At 37.5% G+C, this 21,153-nt stretch overlaps 1 long non-coding RNA gene across 1 annotated transcript in view; it reads left to right on the forward strand.

Moving 5' to 3' along the window:
* LOC124970969 (uncharacterized) overlaps window positions 1-21,153 on the forward strand; it is a 184,729-nt gene that overhangs the window by 2,351 nt on the left and 161,225 nt on the right. Inside the window, exon 2 of the long non-coding RNA XR_007106240.1 lies at window positions 10,462-10,593. This is a non-coding gene — a long non-coding RNA (uncharacterized LOC124970969). The remainder of the gene's footprint in view (window positions 1-10,461; window positions 10,594-21,153) is intronic.

Consider the following 21,153-nt stretch of genomic DNA (forward strand, 5'->3'; position numbering starts at 1 on the left):
GTACAACAGAAAAGTAAGCAATTAGTTAAATCAGGTTACTTTGTGTGTTGTAAAGATTAAAGCAGAGGACAGTCATTGTAGATATTTGTTATTTTGCTAGTCTTTGATATTTGATATTTGATCATGAGTTTGTATCTAAGTGTGTATATGGGCTACTGATTAGAATTCAATGCTAGGCTTACTCAGGGATCTGGTTTTGATATCTTTAATGTGGGGTAGAGCTGGGGGTAGTTCAGTGGTAGAGCCTACATATTAAAGGACGTAGGTCTAATCCCTAGCACTGAAACACACAAACAAAACCCCCAAAGACAGTAAAAAGTGAGGCAGAAAGTAAAAGGTGATAAAGCAATCTGAGATCATGATCCTCACTCCTGTTTTTCTCACCCACATCCACTTCAATAGCATAACATTTTTGGTGACTTGATTTTTCCCCAAATCTTTTCTGAGCATTTCAGTTAGTTTTCCTAAAGGAAGGGACTCTTTGAACTCATAGTTCATTATTTCCTCAGATAATAATAATAACGGTTATACCTGGCATTAATAGGTTTGGGAGCATACATTAAGATCAGATTTATAGGACTGGGGTTATAAGTGCTTGCCTAGCATTTGTGAGGCACTGGGGTCCAGCCTCAGTACCACATTTAAGATAGAAATAGAAGTTATTGTGTCCATCTACAACTAAAAAAAAGATCGGACTTATAAAGGCAGGTGTCTGTGAGTAGGTAATACAGTCTCTTAATTTTGCACTGAAGTTCACATCTGATATAAAAACTTTTTTTTTTTTGAGAGCAAATGTAAAGAGGAAGATGGGAAGATGATTCTGTAAGAAAAGAGCCAAAGTGTGAAGATGAGGATCTCAGGATCTGAACTCAGACATGCCTAAGTTCATGTTCAATTACTTTATCAGTTTCTGATCATGGATAACTTATAGCTTTCGTCTATTGAGTTAATCTGTGCTAAAGACTGTTTAAGAACATTATGCATACCAACCCACCTACTTACCTCAGTGTCCTTGAGACAGCCACCATGGAGTCATTTTAGATTCAACTAAGCATTCAGACTAACAGGACTATTATTGGTCACGCTTGGCATTAGGCTGACTCCAAGTTTATAGAGGAGGTGCCACAGCCTACCAGTAGAGAGGCCTCAGATGTCCCTTTTCTGTGAGAAGAGTGCTTGCAGCTGTCCACACAGTAGATCACAGAGCTACCTGGGAGCTTTTTTCTTTGTCCTTTTAGCAGGTGGCCCAGTTGCAAGGAGAAAAGATCCTCCTTAATGGGATCTGAGCATGAGAGCACCCTGAATGAGCCTGACCCTGTCGGAGGCACAGATTTCAGATGTCACCTCGTAAATATTTCATCAGAGTTGTGCAGTTGCTTTCCCTTGACAGGGGAGATGGTCACTGACACAATACAGTTTTCTGCTTTAGAGTCATAGAAAGGTTGTGGTCAAGGGTTATGGAACTTCAGAAGTGGTAAAGATTCTAACTTGGGAGACCATGAAAGCTTCCTGGGCAAGAGGCAATTTGCCATAGGCTTGAAGACTGGATAGGGTTTGGGTCAACTAGAAAAGGGCATTCCTGCTAGAAAAAGCAACAGGAGAAAAGGAACAAAGAGAAAAGTGGGTATAGGAAAGAGTAACTTCTGACTGACTGAAGATTCTGTTTGTTTCATTTTTCAGGAATTCTGAACCATAAGGGAATTTTGCAAACATTCCAAGAACGCGCTGTTGTTTCATTTTAGGAAAAACTTCTGAACTCTGATTATGTGCACAGCACCGTTTACCAGTTTGGGGACCACACACATGAAGAAGATGTGGGGCAGCAGGAACACTTGTAATCTCACAAACAAATGTCTACCTACGTACATAAAGTACTAAGGGCAGTACGAATCTTATACAAAATGCTGTCGTGCATAACTAGTTAGAGCAAATAAAAAAAATAAATTAAGAGGAATTATAGGAACTGCGAGGAAAAAAACCTCTCGCTGGTATTTTAGAGCATTATACCACTTTTGTTTTTGCCTTTTCTTGGTAGTACTGTCTACTGTTTGGAAAAATGTCTGGAAGGATCCTTTTTATTTTTCTGTGAAGCTGTCAGTGATGGTGCTTCAGTTTAATTTGTTTTTATCTTGCTGGCAAAGGATCCACACGCATTTTATAGTGTGAGATTAAAATAATGAAAGGCTGTTTGCAGGCTGATATAACCCACCTTCAGAATGCCAAGCAGTCTGTCTTTCATTGTTTCCAAGTCTAAAAACCTACCTTGCTTTCTGTGGACACCTGCTCCTTACTGACCAGGGGCCTTGATCTTCAGAATTTGTTCTGAAAACCATCAGAACTAGATGGTGAAAAACGTGTATCCCTCTACATTAATCAGTTGCCCAAATTGACTGCTGTGAATAGGCCTTGGACTTGAATATTACATTGGCTATTCAAATTGCTTTTGCCTTTTCATGGGCAGAACAGAAACTAATCTGGTCAATAATAGAGAAAGAAATTAAAGAAGAAGAAAGCAATGCAATAGAGTAAAACTAACATTCTATAGGTTGAATTATCTTTGGCTAGATTATGGGATGTGACTATATGACCGGTTATTATTTTTTTTCAACAAAAATGATCTATGAGATGTTTTAACCATTGCTCTTGGGGGCGGGCAGGGGGCAGGCTTTTGTGTTCTGCATGACTTTATTCTGAAGTCATTCTTTCATCAAAATTTCATAAGCATTATCTGAAGTTAATCTTCTGGGATATGCTCCATCACTAGTAATAAAAGGTCTAAAGTTAGCAGGACATATATGTCTGTTAGTGTCAATGGCTGCATGAATAGCATAGTTTGGAATATCTTGGCTTTCCAATAGGAACTAGCACAACTAGATATTAAGTAGGCACAGATAGGCACTGGATCCCCTTATCAAGTAAAATTGTGTAAATGAAATAATTTGGAATGGAACAATGCATAATAGTTGAACTTTGGGGAATTTCTCTCCAATTTTGTGCTTATTTCCCTGTGAGAACATGCAAGTCCCTCCCACCAATCTATCAGTGCGTTACCTGGTGGTCATGTTTATATTGCATGATTAACCCCTAACCCTGGCTCATGATTTTGACCTCTTGGTGACTCTTTTTATGAGGTGAGCCCAAAAAAGAGATAAGACTGTAATTTGGTAGCTGAGAGGTAGCTTTATTTGGTATATGTATGGAGAAGTAGATGAAAGTTCTTTTTTCTAGAGAAAAATTAAGCAGATAAGTAACAAGGAAAGGAAAGATTTAGTCCCTGGCAGCTGTCTCTTTCAGATTCCAGTCCCTTTTTTTCCCTTTAATTAATTATTTATTTTTTTGTTTTTTACAGACTGCATTTTGATTCATTGTACACAAATGGGGTACATCATTTTGTTTCTATGATTGTGCATAATGTAGATTCATACCATTCGTGTAATCATACATGTACATAGGGTAATGATGTCTGTCTCAGTCCATGATTTATCATACCCCCCTCTCTCATTTCCTTCTACATAATCTAAAGTTCCTCCATTCTTCTCTCATTCCCCACCCCTCAACCCCTTTTATATATATCATCATCCACTTATCAGGGAAAACATTTAGCCTTTGGTTTTTTGGGATTGGCTTATTTCACTTAGCATGATATTCTCCAATTCCATTCATTTACCTGCAAATGCCATAATACTATTCTTTATGGCTGAATAATATTACATTGTGTATATATACCAGAGTTTCTTTATTCATTCATCTGTTGAAGGACATCTAGGTTGGTTCCACAATGTAGCTATTGTGTATTGAACTGCTATAAACATTGATGTGACTGCGTCACTGTAGTATGCTGACTTTAAGTCCTTTGGGTATAAACCGAGAAGTGGGATAATTGGGTCAAAAGGTGGATCCATTCCAAGTTTTCTGAGGATTCTCCACACTGCTTTCCAGAGTGGCTGCACCAATTTGCAACTCTACCAGCAATGTAAAAGTGTGCCTTTTTCCCCACATCCATGCCAACATCTATTATTGCTTGTGTTCTTGATAATAGCCATTCTAATTGGAATAAAATGAAATCTTCAAGTTGTTTTAATTTGCAGTTCTCTAATTGCTAGAGCTGTTGAATGCTTTTTCATGTATTTGTTAATCACCTGTGTGTCTTCTTCTGTAAAGTGTCTGACCAGTTCCTTGGCCCATTTATAGATTGGGTTCTTTGTATTTTTGGCATAAAATTTTGTTTGTTCTTTATAAATTTTGGAGATAAGTGCTCTATCTGAAGTGCGTGTGAAAAGATTTTCTCCCACTCTGTAGGCTCTCTTTTCACATTATTGATTGTATCCTTTGCTGAGAAAAAGCTTTTTAGTTTGAGTCCATCCCACTTATTGATTTTTGCTTTAATTTCTTGTGCTTTGGGAGTCTTGTTAAGGAAGTCTGATCCTAAGCCAACATGATGAAGATTCAGACCTACTTTGTCTTCTCTTTGGTCAGGGTCTCTAGTCTAATTCCTAAGTCCTTGATCCATTTTGAGTTGAGTTTTGTGCAGGGTGAGAGATAGGGGTTTAATTTCATTTTACTGCATATGGATTTCCAGTTTTGCCAGCACAATTTGTTGAAGAGGCTATCTTTCTTCATTATATATTTTTGGCTCCTTTCCAGTCCGTTTTTGATTCACACACTGTATTTGTTTTCTTTTTTATTGGTCCTTTTTAGTTATATGACATTAAAATCAATTTTGATATAATTATATAAGCATAAAATATATCTTATTCTAGTTAGGACGCCGTTCTTGTGGATGTACATGATGGTGGGATTCATTGTGATGTTTTCATATGTGCACATAGGAAAATTATGTCAAATCAACAGACAGATTCAATTGTCTTTCTTTTTCTGTTCCCCTTCCCTTGCTTCCATTTCCCATTGTCTAATCTACTGAACTTCTTTTCTTCCCCTCACCCCACCTGATTGTGTGTTGGCTTCCACCCATCATAGAAAACATTGGACTTTGGCTTTCTGGGGCTGGTTTATTTCACTTAACATGATAGTCTCCAGTTCCATCCATTTACTGGTAAATGTCATGAAGTCATTCTTCTTTATGGATGAGTTATATTCCATTGTGTATATGTACTACATTTTCTTTATCCATTCATCTGCTGAAGGGTACCTAGGTTGGTTCCATAGTTTAGCAATTGTGAATTGAGCTTCTATAAACATTGATGTGGCTGTGTCACTGTAGTATGTTGTCTGGGTATAAACCAAGGAGCGGGATAGCTGGGTCAAATGGTGGTTCCATTCCAAGTTTTCTGAGGAATCTCCATACTGCTTTCGAGAGTGGTTACACCAATTTGCAGCCCCACCAGCCATGTATGAGTGTACCCTTTTCCCCCACATCCTCGCCAACATCCACTGTTACTTGTATTCTTGATAATTGCCATTCTGACTGGAGTGAGATGGCATCTCTGTGCAGTTTTAATTTGCATTTCTCTAATTGCTAGAGATGCTGAACATTTTTTCATGTATTTGTTGGCCATTTGTATTTCTTCTTCTTTGAAGAGTCTGTTCAGCACACTGGCAATTCCTTTTTTAAAAATATTTTTTAGTTGTAGGTGGACACCTTTATTTACTTATTTTTATGTGGTGCTGAGGAGGGACCTCAGTGCCTCACATGTGCCAGGTCAGTGCTGCACTGCTGGGCCGAACCCTCAGCCCACGGCATTCTTACGACAAAATTCTCCTTTAAGTTGAGGTGAAATCAGAATGATTTCTGTTACTTTAAAGACTTTTGACCAGTGAAGGTATGCTGCGCATTCATGATGACATTTTTACCATTATTATTATTATTATTGAAGAGCATGGTCTAGATAATTAGCTTTTATGCTCTGTAGGGAAGTTAGTTATGTCTACAAATTTGTGTTCATTGTAATGGTAAGCTATGCTTTCTAAAAAAATCACTTTGCCTCTCTCATGTGTTTTCATTAAAGAATGCCTCCCCCAAATAATATGGAAAGAAATTTACATCAGAAAGTAGTAAAAACTGTGAAGTTCGTATCTAATGGAAGGGAAAATAATACAGTAATGATAGTTAATAGTTACATTGCACATAATTTGTGCCCAGTATTGTTGAAAAATAGCAAAAGTGTAAAGTAAATTGGACAGAAAATAATGTCTTTCTTAGTAGCTGAAATTTTTTGTCAAAGTGTAGGGCGTATGGATCATTTAACCAAAAGAAAAAAATACGGCAAGTGATTAAAATAACTTGAGAATTGCGTCTTACAAAATTATGATCCTCTGTTATTGATGCTTTCCAAAAGGTAGTACTTTATGTTTTTGTGTTCAGGCTGCTAGTAAATATGCTTTCAGCAGAATAAAAAAACTCTTTCATCTTGTCCAGTGTTTTTATCTTGCATTATGGTTTTATGAAATCCATAACTTCCCCTGTTGATATGACAACAAAAAACATAAAGATAAAATCATGATCAGAATATTGTTTGTGTGAGTACATTAGCTGTCATATCCGGGGTTGATGGTTATTGAATATTCCATAATGGTATGCTGTCAAGGGGAGATGGTTTGATAATTGGTGAAGGGGTGAAAGAGGGGAATTGTGTATTTATTTAACCTCAAATGCCATCAGCAAGGAATTAATTTCACTCGTGAGAAACATATGAACAAGTTTATATTCAGATGCGAAGTCTCTGAGACTCAACCTTGGAAAAGCACAGCTTGGAGTTGTTTTCACATATTTTCATTTTCATTTCACCTTCTAGATAGTAAGCTTTTCATACTGCCTGGACATTTTCACTTGTAAACAGAACTTGTGAATTTTTTAAATTGGATCTTCCAATTTTTAATTTTTTTTTTTTTTTTTTTTTTTTTTTTGTGGTGCTGGGGATTGAACCCAGGTCTTGGGCATGTGAGGCAAGCACTCTACCAACTGAGCTACCTCCCCAGACCCAATTTTTAATTTTTAAATTGGATCTTCCTTCTCATCTATAATAAGACACCAAGTCAGCCTCATCTACATGTATTTTTTTGTTTTTTATTTGTTTTTTTTTTTTGTTTTTTGAATCCAGGGATTGAACCTCCAGGCTCTAACCACTGAGGCACAACCCCAGCCCTTTTTTTTTAATTATTTTTTTTTATTGTAAACAAATGGGATACATGATGTTTCTCTGTTTGTACATGGCGTAAAGGCATACCATTTGTGTAATCATAAATTTACATAGGGTAATGTTGTTTGATTCATTCTGTTATTTTTTTCCCTTCCCCCCCACCCCTCCCACCCCTCTTTTCCCTCTATACAGTCTTTCCTTCCTCCATTCTTGCCCCCCTCCCTAACCCTAACTCTAACCCTAACATTAACCCCTCCCACCCCCCATTATGTGTCATCATCCACTTATTAGCGATATCAATCGTCCATTGGTTTTTTGAGATTGGCTTATCTCACTTAGCATGATATTCTCCAGTTTCATCCACTTGCCTGCAAATGCCATAATTTTATCATTTTTTATGGCTGAATAATATTCCATTGCATATATATATACCACATTTTCTTTATCCATTCGTCAATTGAAGGACATCTAGGTTGGTTCCACAATCTGGCTATTGTGAACTGAGCAGCTATGAACATTGATGTGGCTGTATCTCTGTAATATGCTGATTTTAAGTCCTTTGGGTATAGGCCAAGGAGTGGGATAGCTGGGTCAAATGGTGGTTCCATTCCAAGTTTTCTAAGGAGTCTCCACACTGCTTTCCAGAGTGGCTGCACTAATTTGCAGCCCCACCAGCAATGTATGAGTGTACCTTTCTCCCCACATCCTCGCCAACTCCTGTTGTTGCTTGTATTCTTGATAATCGCCATTCTAATTGGGGTGAGATGGAATCTTAGGGTGGTTTTGATTTGCATTTCTCTTATTACTAGAGATGTTGAGCATTTTTCCATATGTTTGTTGATTGCTTGTAGATCTTCTTCTGTGAAGTGTCTATTCATTTCCTTAGCCCATTTGTCGATTGGATTATTTGCATTCTTGGTGTAGAGTTTTTTGAGTTCTTTATAGATTCTGGAGATTAGTGCTCTATCTGAAGTATGATTGGCAAAGATTTTCTCCCACTCTGAAGGCTCTTTCTTCGCATTGCTGATAGTTTCCTTTGCTGAGAGAAAGCTTTTTAGTTTGAATCTATCCCAGTTATTGATTCTTGCTTTTATTTCTTGTGCTATGGGAGTCCTGTTGAGGAAGTCTGGTCCTAAGCCGACATGTTGAAGCTCTGGACCTACTTTTTCTTCTATAAGATGCAAGGTCTCTGGTCTGATTCCGAGGTCCTTAATCCATTTTGAGTTTAGTTTCGTGCATGGTGAGAGATATGGGTTTAGTTTCATTCTGTTGCATATGGATTTCCAATTCTCCCAGCACCATTTGTTGAAGAGGCTATCTTTTCTCCATTGCATATTTTTGGCCCCTTTGTCTAGTATGAGAAAATTGTGTTTATTTGGGTTTGTGTCCGTGTCCTCTATTCTGTACCATTGATCCACCTTTCTATTTTGGTACCAATACCATGCCGTTTTTGTTACTATTGCTTTGTAGTAGAGTTGAAGATCTGGAATTGCGATACCCCCTGCCTCACTCTTTCTGCCAAGGATTGCTTTAGCTATTCTGGGTTTCTTATTCTTCCAGATGAATTTCATAATTTCTTGCTCTATTTCTGTAAGGTACATCGTTGGGATTTTAATTGGAATTGCATTGAATCTGTATAGCACTTTTGGTAGTATGGCCATTTTGACAATATTAATTCTTCCTATCCAAGAACATGGGAGATCTTTCCATCTTCTAAGGTTTTCTTTAATTTCTTTCTTTAGTGTTCTGTAGTTCTCATTGTAGAGGTCTTTCACCTCCTTTGTGAGATTGATTCCCAAGTATTTTATTTTTTTTGAGGCTATTGTGAATGGGGTAGTTTTCCTAATTTCTCTTTCTGAAGATTCATCACTCATGTATAGAAATGCCTTAGATTTATGTGCATTGATCTTATATCCCGCTACTTGACTGAATTCACTTATGAGATCTAAAAGTTTTCTGGTGGAATTTCCTGGTTCTTCTAAGTATACAATCATATCATCAGCAAATAGGGATAGTTTGAGTTCTTCTTTTCCTATTCGTATCCCTTTAATTTCTTTGGTCTGTCTAATTGCTCTGGCTAGAGTTTCAAGGACGATATTGAATAGAAGTAACCCGAGCCCTTTTTATGTTTTATTTAGAGATAAGGTCTTACTGAGTTGCTTAGGGCCTTGCTAAATTGCTGAGACTGGCTTTGAACTTGCAGTCCACCTGCTTCAGCCTCTGGAGCCACTGGGATTACAGGCGTGTGCCATTGCACCCAACTTACATGTAGTTTTGAAAGCAAAGATATGTGTATTTTTTAAATTTTATTTTTTAGTCATGTTACAGAGAAATTCAACCAAACATCTAATATACAAGTGCCTATACATTTATTTCAGAAGATACCTCCAAATATCACCTGAGAGTATAATCCTTCTTATAATTCAAGAATCTCTTAACTTTTAGAGCCCTAGCATCTTTAGCGTTCGGGTAGCTTTCCAAGTACAGTTTTGGCATTTGGAACCGTAAAGGGACACAAACAGCACATCCCGCCCCTTGTTGAGCAGAGAGGCAATAAGCACAATGAGGAGATAATAGAGTGAGGGAAGGTTTATTGCTTTGCAGCCAGATAGCTCCCAAAGTGACTGTCTTCCTCAACACAGGTGGTAAGGGGATTTTATCAGGGAAATGTATGCATATTCATATTAGAGAGACTCCGGTCACAGGTGAGGTGGGCGCATGCCTGGGCACGCTCAGCTCCAGACTGTACTTCTTAATGCATCCCATGTTCAGAAATGGCAGACAGAATATCTCCTGGGTGGAGAATTCAGCATTATAATGAGCTTAGGATGAGCAGGATTCACTCTAGGTCACCTACAAGAGTGCCTTGGAGTGCCTCCGTGATTTAGCTGGTTCCTTGTGGTTAACTCTGGACGGCCTGATCTGAAACACAAAAACAGCTAGAAGGGATATTAATAGTCATTGAAAGGGTGGCTGCCATCCCCCCACCAAGCACAGGAGTTTGAGGCTAACAGTTCCTGTCTAGCAGCTAACTAACACAAGGTGAAAGGAAATGAAACCAACCAACCAAACTAACAACCAATAGGAAACAAATGCAAAGCATTTTGCTCAAGTGTCCAAGACTAAGTTGGTGAAAATATTTCTGGAAAAATGATTTCTTTTTCTTTTTAGATATTTCAAGCAGGAAAAAGTTGGAGTACACCAAACCAGGAAAACAATTGGTGTAATAAGAATTCTATGACGAAAAGACCCTTTTGTTTTTCAGTATCTTAGTAATTGTTAATGTGTTTAAGTCAACATCACTGCTGTAAGTAGGTGGATCTTTACATATGAAGACTCTTTTTTTTTCTGTCTCTCTCCTTAGACCCACAGTCCAATAAAGCCCGTAGGCAGTTCCATGGGGTTGACAGGCAGTCTTATTACCTCATTGCACGAGATCTTCAGTGTCTGACTACAGGGTCTGAAATCCCCATTGTTAGAACTTTCACCATTTGAGGTAAGTACTGCTTTTTCCATCCTATGTTCTTTTAGAACTCCAGTATTCTTGGGAGTTTAAAAAAAAAAGATAAACACATTTATATTTTATCATTGCTTTCCTTTTGACAAAGTAACACCTGATACACTGTAAGACTTTAGAGAAATTGGTGAGAAGGAAAAAAATGACCATCATATCAAATTAATTCTTATTGAGCACTTGCCTCATTTTCTAGCTCTATCCTCAGATTTCTCTGAGGATAAAATTGTTTTGTATCCGCACTGTTCAATATAATAGCCACCATCCACGCTGAGTATTGAATACTTAAAATAGGGCTAGTATAATAGAGAACTCCATTTTAATTATGTTAAATTTAATTTAAATAGCCACATGTAGCTAGTAGCTGCTGTATTGGACAGCACAGTTCTAGACACTATACAAACACTACATATATTTAAAATTAAATTCTTGTGACAATTTCATCAAGTCTTATCACCACATGGCACTATATCTGGGGACTGAAACGCAGATAAATTAAGTAATTTTTAAAAAATCTCCCATGTGCATGAGTGGAAGAGTGAAACTTGGGCCTAGATCTGAAACTCTGGCTTTCTCAAGATAAAGTTGCTCACTGTGCTGCTAAGCCACAGCCATATTCAGAGGCTGCCTTTCTTTGGGCTGCTGTGGAGGAGGTAAGGGATTAGAAAATATAAAATTAAAAAATACATGCAATTTTTAAAATCTTATTTGAAAGTACAGTAATTTATGTAGTGAAAGGCATTATGTAGCTTGAGAGATGCTTTTCCTAAGGGCTGTGCCCTTGGGCTTCGAAAATACAATCAGGTTCATCTGCCTCAAAGGAAACATCGATCTCACTCCTTAATATTCCAGTTTTGGAGTCTGATGACAAGGAACAGTCCATTAAGCTACTGAGGTTTCTGCCTTGTGACATTCAACTGTTATTGCTATAATTTAACTAATTGCGAGCTACCTGGGAGAGGGGCTGAATGGTGTAAATCTACTGAATGTATGATTATGTCTCTCTTGGTAGTAGTAAAAATGCTGAGAAAATCACCAATTTATGAATGGCCATAGCAGTGATTTCTAGTTCTGTTCTCTTCATCGTTTTGTCCTTTTTAATAAGTAAATGGAGATAATATTGCTCTATGACTGTTTCACTCAGCCAAAATTGGTGGCTCTTTGAACTCTAGAACCTTTCAGCTTTAGCATAGAAGGTCAGGAGTTTATCTTTATGGGGAAGCGAACTTTATTTGCAGTAGTAGGAGGGATTTTTCAGTGTGGTTACAATTTTAACTCTTCCACTTTCAGTTATATGCTGTAGATCTAGTGGCTAATGAATGATTGGTCATATCATTCAGCACTGAATTCTGTCTCCTGATTCTGATTCTGGCTTTAATCCCCTCAGTTGGAAACTCTGATTTTTCATTAACTGTAAATTTTAATTTGCAATGATTTTTTTTTAAAACCAAATATTTTCAAACATATTTGCTTTAGTGAAGTTTCAGCTCTGGAGGATTAAATTTCATGTTTTGGAATTTACCCATGAGCTCAGTTTTGGAGAATATTGAATATAATTTGCCTTTTATACAGCCTGGAAATTACAGGGTTGCTGACACAGGAAACCAGTTCTCACTGTAGATGAAATATGTGAGTTTTTCTTTATCTCTTTGTCAATTAGGGAAAATTTTCCCCTGAAGAATGTTTTTGGTTTTTGTTGTTGTTTTCGGTAAGTTAAACAAGAAGTTCAGATTGTGCTTTCTAAACCCTTGATTTTATAGATATTTGTTGCTGGGCTTTTACCTTAATCAAACCTGGCAGTACCTGTTCAGGTGAGACAGCCAATTTTACCTTTGCTCTGGAACTGAATCCAGCCATCTGCTCTAGGTTTGGTTTTCAGACACAAAAGGGGAAGTACAAAGTATAGCCAACTTGGTGGTGACAGTGGGTGGGGAATGGAATTGTTGTGATTGACAGGGTCCTTTGGGACAGACCAAGAGATGAATCAAATACCATGTGATCTAATCTTCTAGATGCCTGTGTTTAGTTGGAATTTTAATTTCTGACTCAACCATCTTATTTCTGCTGCTTGGGTGAAGACTCTTTCCCTGACGCTTTGCATCATTTACATACTCTGGGGTCAGGCACTCTGTCAATTGGCACTGAAGTAGATATTTCACCAAACAAAACGTGTAACATTTGATCAATGTCTTGATGACGTGCTCTTCGTTTCAATCCATGTGGTTTTTTTTTTTTTAATGAGAAATAACTGTGGATAGCATTTGTACCAATACATCTCTCTAACAATTAATAAAAATTCAGAAATTTTATTTTAGAGGAATATAGTTATGTTTGAACGATTATAATTTTATTCTAAGCTCTCTGCAGTAAGTCATATTCCAGTCCTATTTTTGCAACCAATGAGTTGTTTTACTTTTCAGTTTTGTATTTAGGCAAGTAAATGAAGCTACTGGAAGGTCCTTAAACATAGATAGCTATTGGAAGCAATCTTGTAGCTAAAGAATTACCATGTTATGAGTGGGCGAGGTAGGTGAGGAGAGGTGAGAGGGCAAGGGAAAAGCCCTCAGAGGAGGTGCAGGAGACCTATGGTAGAAATGGAACACAGAAACACTTTTAATCCAGATGAGAAGCAGGGAGACAGCATGCATTTGGGAATGTGGCTTATACAACCTTACAAGACAAGGATATTTCTTGTTTGCCTTTTTTGAAAAGTATCAGAACTCAGGCAATTCAGTTTTCAACTCTGCACTTGGAAACTTAATTTGCCTTTCCCTAAAGGTCAATACAAAGAACCCATTTTCTGCCAAGGACCAAGAGAGCATGGAATCAATGAAAAAGTGGTAAAAAGCTACTTTATTTTCTTCCCTTGGAGAAATATAAAATGCTTACTCACTAAACATGAAACCAAGTTATCTATTATTCACTGTAAACCTTTTATGGAGCAAAATGAGGCATAAATTATTTATTTTGCATTATGAACTAAAGTGGTAAAAAAAAGGAAAAAGGAAGCCACTTTAGAGTGAATCAGAATGGGAGAGAAATGCAGAAGGTTATCCGGAGCTAGAGAGAGATGAAGGGAGGGAGGAAGCAGGGCTGGGGGAGAGAACCAGAGAGCAGGAGCCAGGAGTCCATAGGATGGGAGGACAGAGAAGAGCAAGCCGTCTGGATTGTTTCTAAGTCAAGAGCAAGAGCTTACATCCCCCACAATGGTCCAGCCTGTTGTTAATATGAAACTACCGTCAGTGTTAACACATCTAAAAATTCCCCTTTGAAATTCCTGATTTTATTTACACTTAATAATTGAGCATTTGCAATGTACTACTTACAAAGCCCCATGCTAGGCTTATGGGGATTATTTTTATTACACTTACTGGGCACAAGCTATGTGCTAGCCACTGGACAAAGCCTTTTATGTGGACCATTTCATCTTCACAACAATCCTGTGGGGTACGCAATATCACCTCCTCTCCCTACTCTGTGTGACGTGTAGAAAAAGTGAGTTTGTGGAGAAGTTAATGTTGATAAGACAAATTTTTAGTGTTCTGATTGGCAGTATTCTCTGATTTCCACTGTGTAAATCCACCTGGCTGATTTCAATCCACCAATGGTTTAACAACAGACTTGCAAAGTTTTCTGAATATTAAAACATTAGCATTGCATTGGCGTCAGTAGGTATGGCTGGAGTACCTTCAGCATACTTCTGAAGGTGGTTGTCCACATGCTCTCAAAATACGGAGAATCTTGTAGAGGATATAAGACTATATAATACGAACTAGAAAATAAGAGGACCCAGATAAAGGGGCATGGATGTTTAGAGCAGAGTTTCTTTTCATCATTCCTTGTTCATTTTCATTCGTTGTGAGAGAAGGTTCTGTGATGGGGCTGTTTTAATGTGTTTTGAGGAAGGGGTACGATTTGGAGATGTGGAAGTGGGGACAGGCGAACTGGAGGGTGGTGGGGAAAACATGAATAAACCACCTCAGTGTCCCTCTTATTCTTAAAATATGCCTTGGCTCTGCACGGCAATACCCTGCTCAACCACAAGGTGGCGGAATAACCCCATTTTTTTCTCTATTTAACTACAAATGATAAAATACCCATTTTATGTGAACTGGACAAGACAGTTTTTCCTTGTGGAAAAAAGAGGGAAGAGTTCAAAAAATGCTTGTAGGAATTGTGATGAGGAATTTCAGAGAAATAATTTCTTTTGCTGTGATCTGTTTAGAGAATTTACACATTTACAGAATCTTAAGAGAAATATATGCGAGAGGTCTAACTTGATAATGTATGAAACTCATGAGTTTGACAAAGATAAAAAATGCTGTCCAGAGATACAAAACTCAGGAACAAGTTTTATTTGAGAACTAAGAATCAGGTATGTCATTAAGTTTCCCTGTGATTTAAAAACTCAAACCAGAATAATTTAAATTTGTTCACTAGATTTGAATGGCCACACTGTGCCTGTCACTCTGCCAATGTGTGATTTGCTCATTATGACTTAATTATGACTTTCAGTATGTTTATATCTGCCAGTAGTTGCAAAAATGCAACTTAAACAGTTGGGGTACAAGTTTTAAAATGTCTTCTTTTTATCTGCAACACATTTAATTCAATGCTAGAGTCATTTATAATAAGAAAGATTTCCTTTATCAATGGTTCATTTAGGTATTCAATACATGTTTATTAAACATCTGTGTGTTGGCGGTTGTACTCGGTGATATATTGAGTGGTCATTTAACTCTCAAAGTGCTCTGGCTAAAACTTTATAACCACATGTTTCACCCCATGTAGGTAATAGTAACAAAGAAAATGGGTTTGAATTAAGACAAATGGTAGATCTGGTCACAACAGCGGAAGAAGGATTGGAATGGGAGGTGGAGGATGTGATTTCCCAGCACAGCTTCAAGCACAGAAGTGATGGAATTAAGACATATTTGATTGAAGAAAAGAGCAAAAGCCCCTGACTCTTAGGTTCCTTTCCTGTCTTTCCTCAAGTTTCTAAACGTTGGTGCAGTTATGTGAGAACAGCCCTCAATACATCCTGAGTGCCCGGTTTGCATCACAGTGGCCCGTGTTGTCCTCAGTCTTACAGAGCCTGTTTCCTCACCCATAAAATGCCAGTCTCATATGATAGACCTGAACACTTAATTAGGCAGGCAATGTAGGACATGCTTTGAGAGCAGCAAGCAACTTTTTAAGCGTCGTGACAGAGAGGAGATCTGAGGACTCCTGCTCAGCACCAACTGAGAGGGTTCTGCCTCCAGCTGCTCTTTCGCCTTCCGTTTCTTTCCCAGGTTTTCCATCACTACCCTTCTCTCCATCTCCTCCCCAACCTCCGACTCGTTCTTTTTTTGTTTTTGGCAGTGCTGGGGATTGAGCCCAGGGCCCAAACACTCTACCAACTGAGCTATATCCCCACCCCTCACTTGTTCTTAATGTAGTTCAGTTTTGGCTTTGGTTAGTTTAGGCTAGGATAAAGTCTAAAATAGCCCTCACTCTGAATGCAATGACATTATATCCCACCAGGAGCAAATTATGCTATGTACTGTATGGAAAAAGCTGCAAAATAATGAATGATGAGGTACAGTTGGTAGGAAGAACAGTAACACTCTTACAGCTTGAGGTCCTCTTGATTCCCATAGAAAAACAGTAAATAAGGAGGGAGTAAATAAAGGGAACTTTGCAAAGTCCCCAAACCATCTTCCTTGGCGGGTAGAAATTAGATTTTATTTAAAAATACTGTGCTCTACAACTTCTCGACTTTGAATGAGGTGATTAGGTTGCAATACTGAGCTAGGTTAGTTAGGGGGACTAATTAGATGTTAACCTTCTGGAAACAACTGGTTTTGGGATGGAGGCCAATCATAGTAATTCTTTCAGAATGCTTCTATATCCACTCAAAAGCTTTGAAGTATTTATTTTTTAAGTGAAAGCGCACACAAAATAATAATTTCCGGTTCTTAATTCTTTGCCTAAAGCCCAAGTTATTTTTGTACTATGCCAAGAGGAATGTTCAGTCCATGCAGTTTCCCCCCTTGTCAGGACTATTTGCTAACTGCTTAGCTACATGCACGGAAATTAGGAAACTGGCATGTATGCATCAGTGATGAAGCAATTAGGAACATGGTTTCTATTCTTTAATATTCCTCACCTTTCCTAGGTGTTTTCTTGTGAGGTAGTGCCGAATGGTCATAGATGTGGATTGAAGGCAATGGGGCCCTGAACTCGCAGGAGTCATTATTTTACCTTTACTTGCACTATAAAAATTTTCATGATGCTGTAGAGTTAGAAGAGGGAGCTCAAAGATGGGGAGGGGGTGGGGAAGCAAGTGTGGGTGCCAGAAGAGCAGCATGAATTACCCAAATATGTGAATTATCAGAGAGGCTCAGAAAGCATCTTCTTTCCCTATACTGCAAGATTTGCTAATTTACTTTACTCTTTGCTTAGTGGATGTAAAATTTTCTAAGCATAAACAAGCGGCTAATGCTGAGCCAACAAAGTGACAGAGAAGATCATTCTATGCTATAAGAATCCATTGTTCCCAAAATGCACTTAGGCCTCCTGGGTTGGGAGGGGAGCTCTCAGGGGCTCTGCAGGATATTTTTTTTTTTTTTTTTTTTGGGTGCTGGGGATCGAACCCAGGGCCTTGTACTTACAAGGCAAGCACTCTACCAACCAAGCTATCTCCCCAGCCCCTCTGCAGGATATTTTAAATATTCAGGGGAAACGCAATGGTACTCAACATTCGTGCAAATTGCTAGCTGAGGATAGTTCACAGTGTCAACACTGATCTCGCTATATTCCTTTCAGTGAGGCCATATCTTTGGGCAGCTGGGTGTTCGGTGATTGCTATGATTCAAAGCAAGTACTACTAAAAATGTGTGGCATAGGAAATGAGGGACGGCATCCAACCTGATTCCAAAGTTAGAGAAGTTGTCAGTTGACCAATAAGCACACATATTCCATTAGTAAGTAAATGCGGTTAAGAGTAAAATAATTTTTATAGTTTATGTGAATTATCCTTCCAAACGGCTATTCTTTCTCAGTCATAGATGGTTATTAAGTTGTTTGGGGCCTCTGGACAGTGTAGAAAATTTTTTCAGACGCTAAGAGTCACCATGAGCAAAAAAAAAATGCTTCATCCTATAATTTAAATCTTAAATGCTGTTTTTGGTGGCCTTTTTCTTTCTAAAAGCTTTTTTGTTTTTTCTCCTTTACCTAACAAATAGATATTTTACACATGCGATCACATACCTCTTTAAAAAGTATCTCCATTTCTTCACACCCTCTAGCTTCTCTCCTCCCTCCCCTTCCAGATGAGGCAGGCCAACCTAACGTGTGTCCTTGTGAGTTTTCCAAGGACGAGCTTCTATAAGACATCTACATGTCTTGGTGATTTATTAATACACAGACGGGGGTGGTCACTGCTTTAGGAAAATGAAGTCATATTATGGCAGTGCATCTTGCCTTTTCTGTCACCATATCTGGGAGACCTCGAATTCTTTCTCTGAAATTTTTATTTAGTAATTTTAATACTTTTTAATTTTACAGGTATGCCATGTATATTGTGGAAAGAAAGTTAACAGAGAGGCAAAGTTGAAATCACTTATAATTCTACCCCTTTCCCCCAAGTTAATTATCACTAATATTAGAACTTGCAGACTTCTTATGTGTAGTGTAAAAAAAGTCCTAATGTTTGATACACATAAATATGTGCTTTATGAATCAAAGATTAGTACATGGTTATAAAATTTGATTAATGCTTCAGGCATGGTGGCGCACACCTGTAATTCCAGTGACTGAAGAGGCTGAGGCAGGTGGATGGCAAGTTCAAAGCCAGCCTCAGCAACTTACAGAGGTCCTAAGCAACTTTGTGAGACCCTGTCTCAAACATTTTTTAAAAGAACTGGGATGCGGTGCAGTGGTTAAATACCTCTAGGTTTAATCCCTGGTAGCAGGAAAAAAAAATCACAGTTCTATTAATGTAAAATACCTAAAGTCCTCTCGTGTTCATTCCATGTCTCCAAGTTAATTTCTAGAACTTTTAAATTTCATGTATAAATATATGTAAGTACTTTTTCCCTCTTCTGAATGGAATCGTTTCATGTCAGTATAACCTATAAACTATCTCATTCTTTTTAATGGTTGCCTAGAATTCTGTTAGATGTTTCTGTTGTAATTTATTTGAATTTATTTTCCTATAGGTAGACTTGAGGTTGTTAGTAGCTTTTCATATTCCAAATAAGGTCCTAATGAATATTTTTTTATTTGTATCTTATATGTAAATGAGAGGATTTGGGAGGTCAGAATCCTAGAAATAAAATTGTTAAGACCACAGGTATTGTACATTTTACATTTTGGTGACTGTGACTGGTTTTCCAAAAAGGTGAACTGATTTATAGTTTAAATATGTAGGGGATTTTATCAGTGATATTGTTCATTTTTATAAATGTTTTCCTGGCTTCTGTTGAATTAACAGAAGTTGCATTAATTTTTTTCTCAACCTTATTATACCATCTGAAATGTCTCTCTATGTAATTGGGCCCCAATTTGTGAAGTTGACATTCTAATACTGTGAAAGTCATACACGTTCAGTAGAAACAGCACTTTAAATTTTGAATTTTGATCTTTTCTGGGGTTAGCAATATGTAGTACAGTCGTCTCTCATGATGCTGGGTAGTAGCCAAGTGCAGCTTGTCGTCAGTGGCACAGGGCACATAGTGCTCCTCTACAGTGTACTGTGTTAAGCTGTGATGTTAGGAGGTTAGACGAGTCAAATGCATTTTCAACTCTTGCTGTGTTTTCAGCTTTCAATGGGTTTATCTGTGTATAACTACATCATAAATTGAGGAGCATCTATATTCGATGTCTATGGTTCAAGTAAATTACGAAAATCATTTTTTTGGAATATTGTATTTAAAGGTTTAGTTCTGACCACTTTTTTAGACCATGGAGCTTAGCAAATATCATTTGACCAAGTTTTAGGATTCAGTGAATTGAAAGAACTGAAAAAAATTCATTATATCACCAGGTGTGATGTCACACACCTATAATTGCAGCTGCTCGAGAGGCTAAGGCAGGAGGATTTCGAGTTCAGAACCAACCTCAAATAACTTAGTGAGGCCCTAAGCAACTCAATGAGACCCTGTCTTTAAATAAAACCCAAAAAAGAGCTGCGGATGTGGTTCAATCCCTGAGTTCAATCCCTGGTACCAAAAAAATAAATTTTTTCATTATGTCTTTTATTTTTATTGTCAAAAAGTGCTTGATGACTCTTATTTGCAGTCATTATAATTGTTATAAATGAACATTAAGAATTATGTTAATGAAAGGTATAATGGATCTTAAGGAATCTTACAAGAAGGTGAAATATATTCTTGCCATATACTGGGCTGTGGGCCAAAGTAGTGGCTATTTCTCCAGTTATTTCTCATTTCTCATTAGTATGGGTGACAACTTTAGATTTATTTTCATGATATGCTCTGATAATCAACTTGAAACTTTTGCATTCTTGGAAATACCATACATTCCTCAAGTAACTACTGACCACTTACCAAATATGAGGCACTATGAGGTACTGTGGTGGGGTATGAATATGAGTAAGGGCCAGCATGTGTCCTTAGAGAGCTTATGACCATGACATATCTATGCAAGCATGCAGGATAAGTTGAAGAAAGTACTAAATACTGGAAAAGAAGTATTAATAACATGCAATTTGCACTCATGTAGAGATACTAATTTTCCTTGGGAAATTTCATTGTCAAAGATTAAACATAGCCATATGTATTTTTTCTTATTATAATCATGTATCCTCATTGTGAAAATTTCATAAATTCTAGAGAGTCACAAAGACAAAAAATCAGTTGTAATTTCACATAACAGTTACCACCATTAGTATTTTGGTGTTTGGTCTTAGCCACTTTGTTATTTTAAGTAGTTCTATTTGAAAAGTACTATGTAAAGGTATTCATTCTGGGCATAATTCTAGGAATAATGCAAATATGTTATGTGCAACCCCTTGCTATTAGTGATTTTTGGGAAGTAAATACTACTAACTGAAGTTACCATAAGCACAAGTTATTTTATGAACAATAATGATTTGGCTATGCTTATGGAGGTAACTTTACAGTTGTACCCAAGCATGAAACGACATCACTTGGTGGCTTAGGAACAGGAGAATCTCATCCATATAGAGTTCTAAGAATGTGATAAATTCTGCTCAGACACAGAAGTTAGCCTCTTTTTACTTGAGAGTACTGTCAGCTGCTTCCTAGAGTATTGTACATAGGACTGGAAATTTAGCAAATCTATCACATTCCTATAAAAGTTGTCACATAAATCTTTATATTTTTATGAAATTCCATTTACAGTTGAAGTAATATATTTCTTACCCTTACCTTTTCTCATTTAAAAGTGCATGGCCCATAACTCCAAATAGCAAATGCTTCTTTACATGTTTTGTTGGAATCTATGGTACCTCTTTTCCCTCTAGAAGATTTGTCTGCACCCCTCCTCCTCCAATTTGAAGTAATTATTGATACT

This window comes from Sciurus carolinensis, chromosome 19 (assembly GCF_902686445.1).
Source record: "Sciurus carolinensis chromosome 19, mSciCar1.2, whole genome shotgun sequence".
Lineage (NCBI taxonomy): Eukaryota > Metazoa > Chordata > Mammalia > Rodentia > Sciuridae > Sciurus > Sciurus carolinensis.